Below are 10,552 nucleotides of genomic sequence, written 5' to 3' on the forward strand. Positions count from 1 at the left end.
TGGGTTTTTGGTCTTTTGTTTTTGGGGTTTTGGCTGAGTTTTTGAGTGGGTATTGTTCGCGGGAAAAATCGTAGCTTTCTTCATTGAATTCATTGTACTCTTGAGTAACTGTTTTTCGATTACAAAAGATCCGGTCTTTTTATAAGATCCGGTTACAACAAAATCAAAGAAAAATAAAAAAGAAAATTACAACTCTTTCCTTATTAGTCGAACAAATCACGAGCTCCTGTTTTGCGGTCACTCGCTTCTGTGGGTTCTTTGCCTGCGCCGGGGTTAATCCGTGGACCACCGCACGATCTAGATCCGGTTAGATCTAAACGGTATGACGGGTATTATCTCGCAAAGGAAATAATAGCCAGGGGTACTATTTCAACAAGGAAATAGTAGCCTTCTCGGGATCAAAGGCCAAGCTTTGATCCGGAGTAATACCGTATGGATCTCAGATCCGATCCCTCTCAAACTCCTACCTTTTCTGACGTGGACGATCGCCGAGCACCGGATCTGGAAGTCAAGTCTTCAAAGCTTCGAAAGTTCAAGTCCAATCTTCAATCTAGCAGAGCTTCGCCTCCAAAAGTTCCAACCACTCACAAATGAGGCCTCAAGTCCTATTTATAGGCACTCAGATCTGTGCCTTGGCACAGATCTGGCCGGCCACCGAGCCACCTCCTAGTGGCTCTGTGAGGGGTTGGACTTTTTGAGGCGAAACTCTGCTGAATTAAGATCTCGACTTTGGAGTTTTTGAAGCTTTGCGAGCCACTCCTAGGTGGCTCGCTTTGGCCGAGCCACCTAGGTGGCTTGGCTTTGGCCGAGCCACCTGGGAGTGGCTCGGTTTTGACCGAGCCCTCCAGGTGTTTGTCATTTTGTCCGTTGTCCAGTTTCGCAGTTTATCCAAGTTTTACTGTTGATCTGGACTCTGATTTGAAGTCCGGATCTCGATTTGGCAGTAAATCCGCCTTGGTGTTTGAGTTCGAATCCGTTCTATGATTGGATGACTCGTTGACTCCCCGAACCGTTGGCTTGATTCCGCACGCGAATGGATGCATTCCGTTGCTTGCGTGCGGTTCGTTAACCTCGTCGCCTTGTTAATCCGCTTCGTTGCGTGTCACTTGGCTTCGATGTTGTGGACCAACGATCATGTTTGGATATGTCGCTCGATGGTTCGTTGGTTTGTTGAATCACCGTGCCGAGCTATATTAAGGGACCTATATGCAGTTTTATACGCCTACAGATACCCCCTCAAAAGTATTTCAGCCTCGTTCTTTTATAGAAGAGTCTGGAATGCTTTGGATATGATTGCCCCAACCTTCAATCGGTATGACGGGACTTCGGAATGGCTTCTGTTCTTGATTCCTTCAATCCTTCAGGCTATAAGGGTTCCGGTGCTGCATTTATTGTTTGACCGTTGTCGGAATTTTGAACTTGAAGTCGATTCCTGATTTTCTGATCTTTAGCTCGTGTTTGTTGGTTCAACATAGAAGTGACCATCGATTGTTGGCGCTGAGTCCATATCTGCGACGCGTTGTCCGGCGTAGTGTCGTTGAGTTATCCTTAAGAATATTTTTTGGAAAAATATTCTCCAGAAACTTCTCAACAAAAAATAAGAAATAGTTTATACTCGTATACCTTATTGGAGTATTAAGAGGTAGTTTATACTCGTATACTTTTTGGAGTATTAAGAAGCAGTTTATACTCGTATACTTTTCGGAGTATTAAGAAGCAGTTTATACTCGTATACTTTTCGGAGTATCGTTCATGTCCGAATGAGCTGAACAGGCCTGGTCTGGTCAGATTTAGCTTGGTCTTATCTGGTTCGGTCTGGTCTGGTCTGGTGTCATTGAGTTGACTGACTATCTCCATCACATCGTGCTGACTCAGGGTTCCAGATCATTGTTCATTGACTTTTGGTTGCAACGCATTGACTAGCATTGACCTAGGGTTACGCGTTGACCGGCATTAACCCTAGGGTTTCGAATGTCATACGTTGACTTTTTGATCGCAACGCGTTGACTAGCGTTGACCTAGGGTTACGCATTGACCGACGTTGACCCTAGGGTTTCAAATGTCGTACGTTGACTTTTTGATCGCAACGCGTTGACTGGCGTTGACCTAGGGTTACGCGTTGACCGGCGTTGACCATAGGGTTTCGAATGTCATTGGATGCTCAAGTCACGAGACCAACTAATGAAGCTGATGCGTCAGTGACTCTCGTATTTATAGGATTTTTGGCAAACCCTCAGCCATCAACGGGTTTGATAAGCCTTTACCGACTACCGTTTTAGTCGGGCTAGCATGCGGATTGTCTAAATCCATTCCGCATGTGACGTTGTGCTAAGAGAGTTAACGCTCTTAGTGCTACGATATTGAATACGTAGACTTCGTCTTTCTCACGAGAATAGACTACCCGGCGATGCGTGTTAGGCATTGACTTTAGGATTTTTAGCTAACCCCCAGCCTTCAACGGATTTGATTAGCCTTTACCGACTACCGTTTGAGTCGGGCTAGCATGCGGATTGTCTAAATCCATTCCGCATGTAACGTTGTGCTAAGAGAGTGAATTCTCTGAGACTTTGTGCTATGATGTCGAATACTCGCCATTGTTACGGGAATAGGCTACCCGACAACGTGTATTAGACGCTGATTTATCCCTACTTAGGCTTCGGGATAAAATACCCCAGAATCGAACTCTGATGTCTTTTTCTACAGAGAAGGACTAAACCGGCGACGCGTGTTAGGCGTCGGCATATCCTTTCTTAGGATTTATGATGAAATTCCCCATGCGTGTAAGGCATGGATTTTGGTGTTATTAATAACAACCTGTCACAATGTTGAATATGCGGACGGGTGTTCTTTTTAACGGTTAAGAACTAACCGGCAACGCGGGTTAAGCGCAAACTTATCCTTGCTTAGGCTTAAGGATAGAATACCCCAGAATCGAACTCTGGTGTCTTTTTCTACGAAAAAAGACTAAACTGGCAGCGCGTGTTAGGCGTAGACTTATTCCTGCTTATGCTTCAGGATAGAATACCCCAGAATCGAACTCTGGTGTCTTTTTCTACGGAAAATAACTAAACCGGCAGCGCGTGTTAGGCGCAGACTTATCCCTACTTAGGATTCGGGATAAACTTCCTAGGATGAATCCTAGATTGATAAATTTTGGAAAAGATCGGTGCAGGAAAGGAAGAATTTTATATTCTATTTCCCGGTCTTCTTTTAGGGTGAAGGCAAACCCGAATACAAGGAAGGAAGAATTTTATATTCTATTCCTTGATTCTGGAAAGGAAGAATTTTATATTCTATTTCCAGCGCAAAAGAAACTAGAAGTGGGATCTCCACTCCGAGAATCTGGAAAATCTAGATAAACCTACCTTTTATAGGATTGGTTATCTAAAGATGAGTTTTTCGTTTATCAAAATGAAATTTCAACTTAGGTTATGACCATGAGAAGGCTTAACCAAAGAGAAAAAAAGGGAGTTCTTTCGTTTATTGAAAGGAGACTCTGAACTGAAAGTGGACCTCTTGTTCATGGAAAGAGTCAAGAGGGCCAGAAAGACATTTTTGGTGGACTCACTGTCAATTGAAATTGATCAGTGAGGGAATTTGGTGGTGAAAATGATTTTGGGTTATCCTTTAGAATATTAAGTGTAATATTCTTCAAGGAACTCTCCGGTAAATGGGTTATCCTGAATGTACTAGGGATAGTACTTTTTCAGGAACTTCCCATTTATTAGCATTAATTGCCTGTCACCCTCTTGAGTAATCAGGCGATACGCGCCGTTTGAGTAGACTGTGACGGCCCTTCCCATTTGGGTTCAAATTTACCTTTCTTCTTGGAGTTGAGGATTATCGGTCGGCGAGCAGCGAGGACCAGATCTCCTTCCTTGAAGCTTCTATGTCGGACTCTTTTGTTAAAAGCCCTAGATATTCTGGCTTGATAAAACTCAATGTATTGTTGAGCTTCCAAGCGCTTTTCATCCAACCCCTCGAGTTCTTCAAGACGTTTCTGATGTTGTTCTTCTGTCGTCGTCTCGGTTGCGAGGGCGATCCGAAGGGATGGGATTTGAATTTCCAATGGTAGCACAGCTTCACATTCGTATACCAACGAATATGGGGTGGCCCCTGTAGGTGTGCGTATGGTGGTGCGATAAGCCCAGAGTGCTTCACCGAGTTTATCGTCCCAGTCTCGTTTATTGGTCTTCACGAGCTTTGATAGGATCTTAATGATCGTCTTGTTAAACGCCTCAGCTAAACCATTCGCGGCGGGATAATAAGCTGTTGACGAAACATCTTGAATTTTGAACTTGTCACAAAACCTGACGAAGGCGTTGCTTATGAACTGTGGACCGTTGTCATGAATGATCCGTCTTAGCACGCCGTGTCTGTATATGACATGATGCTTGATGAAATTGATGACGTTGTTCGTCTTCACTTCTCTAAGCGGAATCGCTTCAGCCCACTTTGAAAAGTAATCTGTGATTGCGAGGATGAATCGATTACCTTTGACTGAAGGGGGAAAAATAGGACCGACAATGTCCATGCCCCATGTCTCGAACGGCCAAGACGTGGTTGACGTGTGTAAATGCTCTGGTGGTTGATGCATATAATTTGCATGTATTTGACAAGCATGACACTCACAAGCGTATTCGATTGCGTCACGAACCATTGTTGGCCAAAAATATCCCATTCTCCTGATGCGATCATACAGTTTGGGACCGGGCTGATGCACACCACATTCTCCTTCGTGTGCTTCCTTAAGAACTTCTTCCGCTTCTTTGTTCGAAAGGCATCGGAGTAACAAACCATCGTACACTTTACGGTATAACGTATGGGTCTTGGTATTATAGAAGAATCTTGGTACCCTTCGGCGGATTGATTCCCTTTCTTTTACGTCCTTCGGCAAAATACCATATTGGACGTAGTCAATGATAGGAAAACACCAATCTTGGGACTCAGACCCAAGTTGAGTTGAATTCACCTCCTTGGTGCTCGTGCTTCCGTCATCTTCCTCTTCAATATCCATATCATATATGGGTATGCAAAGCTGATGCGTCCTTACTGTGACTAATAGTTCAGTTTCGGGAGGCTGCGCAAGTGATACCGCCAGTGCTGCCAGTGCATCTGCATAAGCGTTCTGGAGATGAGGGATGTATTCAATAAAGAATTCTTCAAAAGAGTCTGCCATTTTGATGGCCTCCTGGTGGTACGGGATCAGGTCTTGGTTTCTGACTTCATACTCTCCACGGACTTGGTTGACTATCAATTGAGAATCCCCAAAAGCTTCGAGATATTCGACCCCCAGCTCCTTGGCGAAACTGAGTCCAATGAGAAGCGCGTTGTACTCAGCTACGTTATTGGAATATGGACTAGTCAATGAATACGCCCGAGGCATCACATGCTTTCCTGGGGAAATTAAGACAACTCCAACTCCGGAGGAGACTGTAGAACATCCGGGGGTTATTGCCCTATTAACTGCCCTCGAAGCACCATCAAAGTATAATTTCCATACTTGTTGGTGCGACATAGTGTTAACCTCGTGGGTTTCATCCGGCAAGTCATTATATACTTCTGCCGTATCTGTGGTTGGGTTTGCCGCCAAAAGATCGCAAATCGCTTGTCCTTTGATCGACTTCTGTTGTTTGAAGTGCAAATCATATTGGGACAAGAGAAGAGCCCATTTCGCTAACCGCCAATTCATAGAGGCCGGTTGCGTCATAAACACCCGTACTGGATTGACATTGGAAATGACATAAATCGTCTGTCCAACCAGGTAATGCCGCATCTTTTGCATTGCGAATACTAATGCGAGGCATTCTTTCTCAATCATCGGATATCGAGACTCGGCGCCTATCAAGGTCCGACTTAGGTAATAAACTGCCTGTTCGTGACCGTTATTGTCGTCTTGTGCTAGTAAAGCACTTATCGAATGGTTCATCGCCTTGATGTAAATCAAGAACGGTTTACCCGATTTCGGTGCAACGAGAACAGGAGGATTCGCCAGATACGTTTTGATATCTTCGAATGCTTTTTGGCAGGCGTCGTCCCAAATAAATGACACACCTTTCTTGTTTAGCTTAGAGAATGGTTGGCACTTCCCAGAAAGATTTGAGATGAACCGCCGGATGTAAGCTAAGCGCCCTTGCAATCCTCTGAGTTCTCTTAGATTTCTAGGGGGTTGCAGTTCATGTATCGCCTTCACTTTATCAGGATCGATATGTATACCTTTAGTGGTGACGACGAATCCAATGAATTTTTCGCTGGACATTCCAAGGAAGGATTTGGTAGGGTTCATCTTCTGTTGATGACTCCGCATGAGATCGAACATCGTCTTCAAGTCCTTGATGTGATCCTCTTTGTTGCGGATTTTTACAACCAAATCATCAACGTAGCATTCGACTATTTTCCTGAGATGTTCTTGGAAAATCTTAGTCATTGCTCGCTGATACGTGGCGCCTGTATTCTTTAGACTGAAAGGCATCACGGTGTAGCAAAAGACGCCGAGGGGCGTTCTGAACACTGTATGCTTCTCGTCATCTGGGTGCATCTTGATTTGGTTATATCCTGAAAAACCATCCATAAAATACCATCTCTCAAATCCACATGTATTGTCGATAATGACATCTGTGATTGGGAGAGGAAAGTCGTCTTTTGGACATGCCGTGTTCAGGTCCCTGAAGTCGATACAGATCCTGATTTTACCGTTCTTCTTCATGACGGGAACAATATTGGCTAACCAGTCTGGATGTTGCTCTTCTCGGATAAATCCTGAGTCGATCAACTTCTTAACCTCTGCCTCAATGGCTTCCATAATCTGCGGACGAAACCGTCTTTGCTATTGTTTGACAGGGTTGGCATCCGACTTGATATCGAGGCGGTGCATGGACACATTGGGGTCGAGCCCTGGCATGTCTTCATAATTCCATGCGAAGACGTCGATATATTCCCTGATGAGAGCAATCAATTCCTCCTTCTCATCTGGGGGAAGACTGTCGCTGATGAATATAGGCTTTGGGTTAGCTTCATCACCCATGTTAATCTGGACTATTTTATCTTCAGTGGGTGGTTCTCTTTGCTCGAACCTATCGCCATACTGCATATTCAGATGGTGAACCCACGGGTCTTCCCATGTTGGCATTTGATCGTCGTCTTCCATTGTGGACGGATCAGCTGTAGCCATGTTCGCCATTAGGGCTTTGAAAGCTTCCCCCAGACTTGTATCGGAATCCCATTCTGAGGCATCTGACGAATTTTCATCTTTGTATTGCCCAGATGATTGGTCATTAATTAACCAGCAACATTCGTCTTCTGAAGAAGATTCATACCCTAACCCTCGTCCGTATTTATAATAATCATCGGGTTTTCCTTTTGGTACATATGCCGCTTTGGCGGGAGTACGAGGACCTCGATCGAAATATAGACCTTCTCCGAGTATGAAATCATATCCCTGTTTTTCCATGAGCTTGCGCGCTTCCGGACAATACTTAGATAAATGCCGACCAGGTTTGTCATCATCCTCATCTTCCGTTAAGAAATGATCTGGTAATGGAGAGATTTTTCCTTTACCGTAAATCACTTCCTTTGTGCCTCTTATTTTGTTCGGGATGACCATGGTTGTTCCGAAAGAATGCTGGAGGCGTTCCTTCGTTACATAGGACGATCGAAGTGGCATATACAAATCAGGATTATCATACAATTCTTTTATCACATCATCAAGAGACAGGGAGTACTCTAAATCGCTGTTTATTTCATTATTGGCAAGTTGCCAGTTACAACTACCTTCCGATAATTGTTCATCGTCAATGTTGATTACAAAGGGTACAATGTCATTTAGAACATAACCTCCATTGTAATCAAATCCGGCTTCGGTATCAGCTTCTTCTCCGTTGTCCGTGCCATGGGCCGATGATTCAGTATCAGATTCGTTACCATAAAGGAGAGAATCAGTGAAATAATTCTCATACCCTTTGAATGGTTGCTTATCCGCGACCACCGTCCTAACCTTATTATCAGTGTCGACATACTTCAAACACTGATGGAGAGTAGAGGGAATTATCACATTACTATGGATCCAAGGCCGACCCAATAGTAAGTTATATGAAGTTTCGGCATCGATCACATAACATGTGACTTCCGTCTTCAAATCACCCATTTGACATTTTATCCGGATCTTACCCAAGGGTCTTGACCCGCTAGTATTGAATCCATAGATAACAGTGCCTGTGGACGCCAACTTGCTAACTGGAATACCGAGGAAATGCATCAAGCGAAGCGGCATAATACTCACAGCAGAACTGTTGACTCAACGGTTCTGGCTCTTCAGGCACCAGCTTGATTTGAGTCAGAAACACCTCTGAATTGGCTAAAGCTTCTTGCAAGGCCTCCCTAGTTTCCTTGGACAACCGCAGCAACTCATACAGCGTTATTCGTACTGGAATGTTGGCTAGTTGAGCCATTATATTGAAGACTTGCGGAGTCTTCGAGCTTTCCGGTTTGTTTCTTCCAATCGGGCGACTGAAACGAGACTGCTTCGGATTCTGAACCTCCTGGGGATTCTTCTCTTTCGGTTTATTCACCAGCTGTCTTCGAGCTTCTTCGCCCGGTGTAGGACTCGTAATCACCCCCATCTCCGTGAGAGTTTTGGCTGGTCCTCGTTTATTCACCCCCTGCTCATTAGGTGGCGGATAATTGTAGTGATACTCATTTCCACTTCTAGTGGCGAAGACTTCTTGTTCTTCTTCGGAGAGCGGGAAAGTAGGAGCTTCATCGCCATCCTCCTTGAAGATTGCGGACGTAGCATTGCAGGACTTGCCTTTACCCTTTCTTCTCGAGGAAGTCGCCCACTGTTCGTCTTCAATGAGATCGGGATGAACCCAGAGGATTTCGCCGTTTGGGGCTGTGTGTGGCACAAGTCCTTTTTGGCGCTGTCCATGTGGGTCATCGTTCACTGTCTTCATTCCTACTTTGGTGATGCGCTCTGGTTTGAACCACGTTGTGGGCACCGATCCAAAGCTGATTGACACCACATTTGCTCCAACATTCTTGGACGGCTTCGGGGTTATGACGCCTACATCTATTAGCGCCTGGATCTTGTCCTTGAGGTAGTAGTACGACTTGGTAGGGTGATGGACCGCTCTATGGTATGCGCAATACTTCGGATCCGTCACTTTGCCAGCTCCCTCTTGATCCACAATCGCCGGCAGCTGGATTTTGTTATTCTCCAACAGGTACTTAAAGATGCCGGGAACTTCGTCATCTTTGAAGGAGTACACCTTAGGAAATCTTGGCTCCGAAGATTTCTGCTTCTGAGGCCGTTGTTGCCATTGCCCCTGAGATTGTTGCGGTGCTTATTGCTGCGGCTGTTGCTGAGGTTGCAATTAGAAAGTTTGATTAGCATCAACTGTATTAGCATGTGCCTTACCTTTCCCTCGTGGGATGAAATTCTGCTGTGGAGCATTCGTCGCCTGCTGGCCTCTTTCCGCCTTCTTCCTTCTAAGGAATCGCTCGGCTTGTTCTCCTCGGACCTTCAGATCCTTCCATGTCTTGGACGGTGCTGTCCCCATTGCTTCCAACACGTCCAACGCGAGGTTGTTGTGGCAAGTCTGGAGAATGAATTCCTCGGTGATCGGGTCCCGACAATTCATCGCCTTGTTCCGGAACCTTTTGACGAAGGTGTCAACCAATTCCCCGTCTTTCTGTTTCTCGTCAAGCAACAACCCGATGGATATTTCGGTGTCATCGTCGAAGAAATTGGCGAGGAATTTGGTTTCCATGTCATCCCAGCTATTCACGCTTCCTGGATTGAGGCGACGATACCAATCGAAGGCGGCTCCACGAAGAGTGCCAACGAAGGACCGTACCATCAGAGGCTCATTACCAGAGATAACCCCCAGGTGCAATTTGAAGTAAATCAAATGCTGGGTGGGTGAACCTATCCCATTAAACGGCATGAAGTTAATTAGATTGAACTTCGTCGGATATGGGATCGATTCCCATTCTCTTGGGTATGGACAAGGAATGCCTGTCTTTTTCATCTCTTGAGTGGAAATCAATGTATTGATTTTGCTCTTAAGGTTTTTGATCTTCAAGTTTTCACCTGTGTTTTCACTAGCATTCTCGTTACCACCCCCTGCATTGACGGGAGGATTATTGGCATTATGAGTCTCGTTCGCATTCGTGTCCTCATCTTCCAGATCAATCTGGTTACGACGACTTGGCTCGCCCTGCTGATTTGTCAGCGCTCGGATTTGCTGGTCATGCATTTCTCTCATACTCTGCATGGTCATCTGCATTTTGTGCTTGAAGCTCTCCTGCTGTTTAGCCATGGCTTCTTCGAGCATCTTGGCCACTTGTTCGGCGCTTATCATCAGCGACTCGCGGGGTTGTCCCTCGCTGGATACTGTATTATCCGATGCGACCGCAGAGCAGGTATCCGACTCTTCATCTTCTGAAGGAAGTCTTGTCTGAATTCTACCATAAGTTCCTCGTTTGATGGCTCCGGACTGCAGACGGGTTACACGGCGGGGTACTTCCGGAATTGACTCGGGATTCTCCTATGTCG

The sequence above is a fragment of the Asparagus officinalis genome, chromosome 9 (genome assembly GCF_001876935.1).
Source record: "Asparagus officinalis chromosome 9, Aspof.V1, whole genome shotgun sequence".
Lineage (NCBI taxonomy): Eukaryota > Viridiplantae > Streptophyta > Magnoliopsida > Asparagales > Asparagaceae > Asparagus > Asparagus officinalis.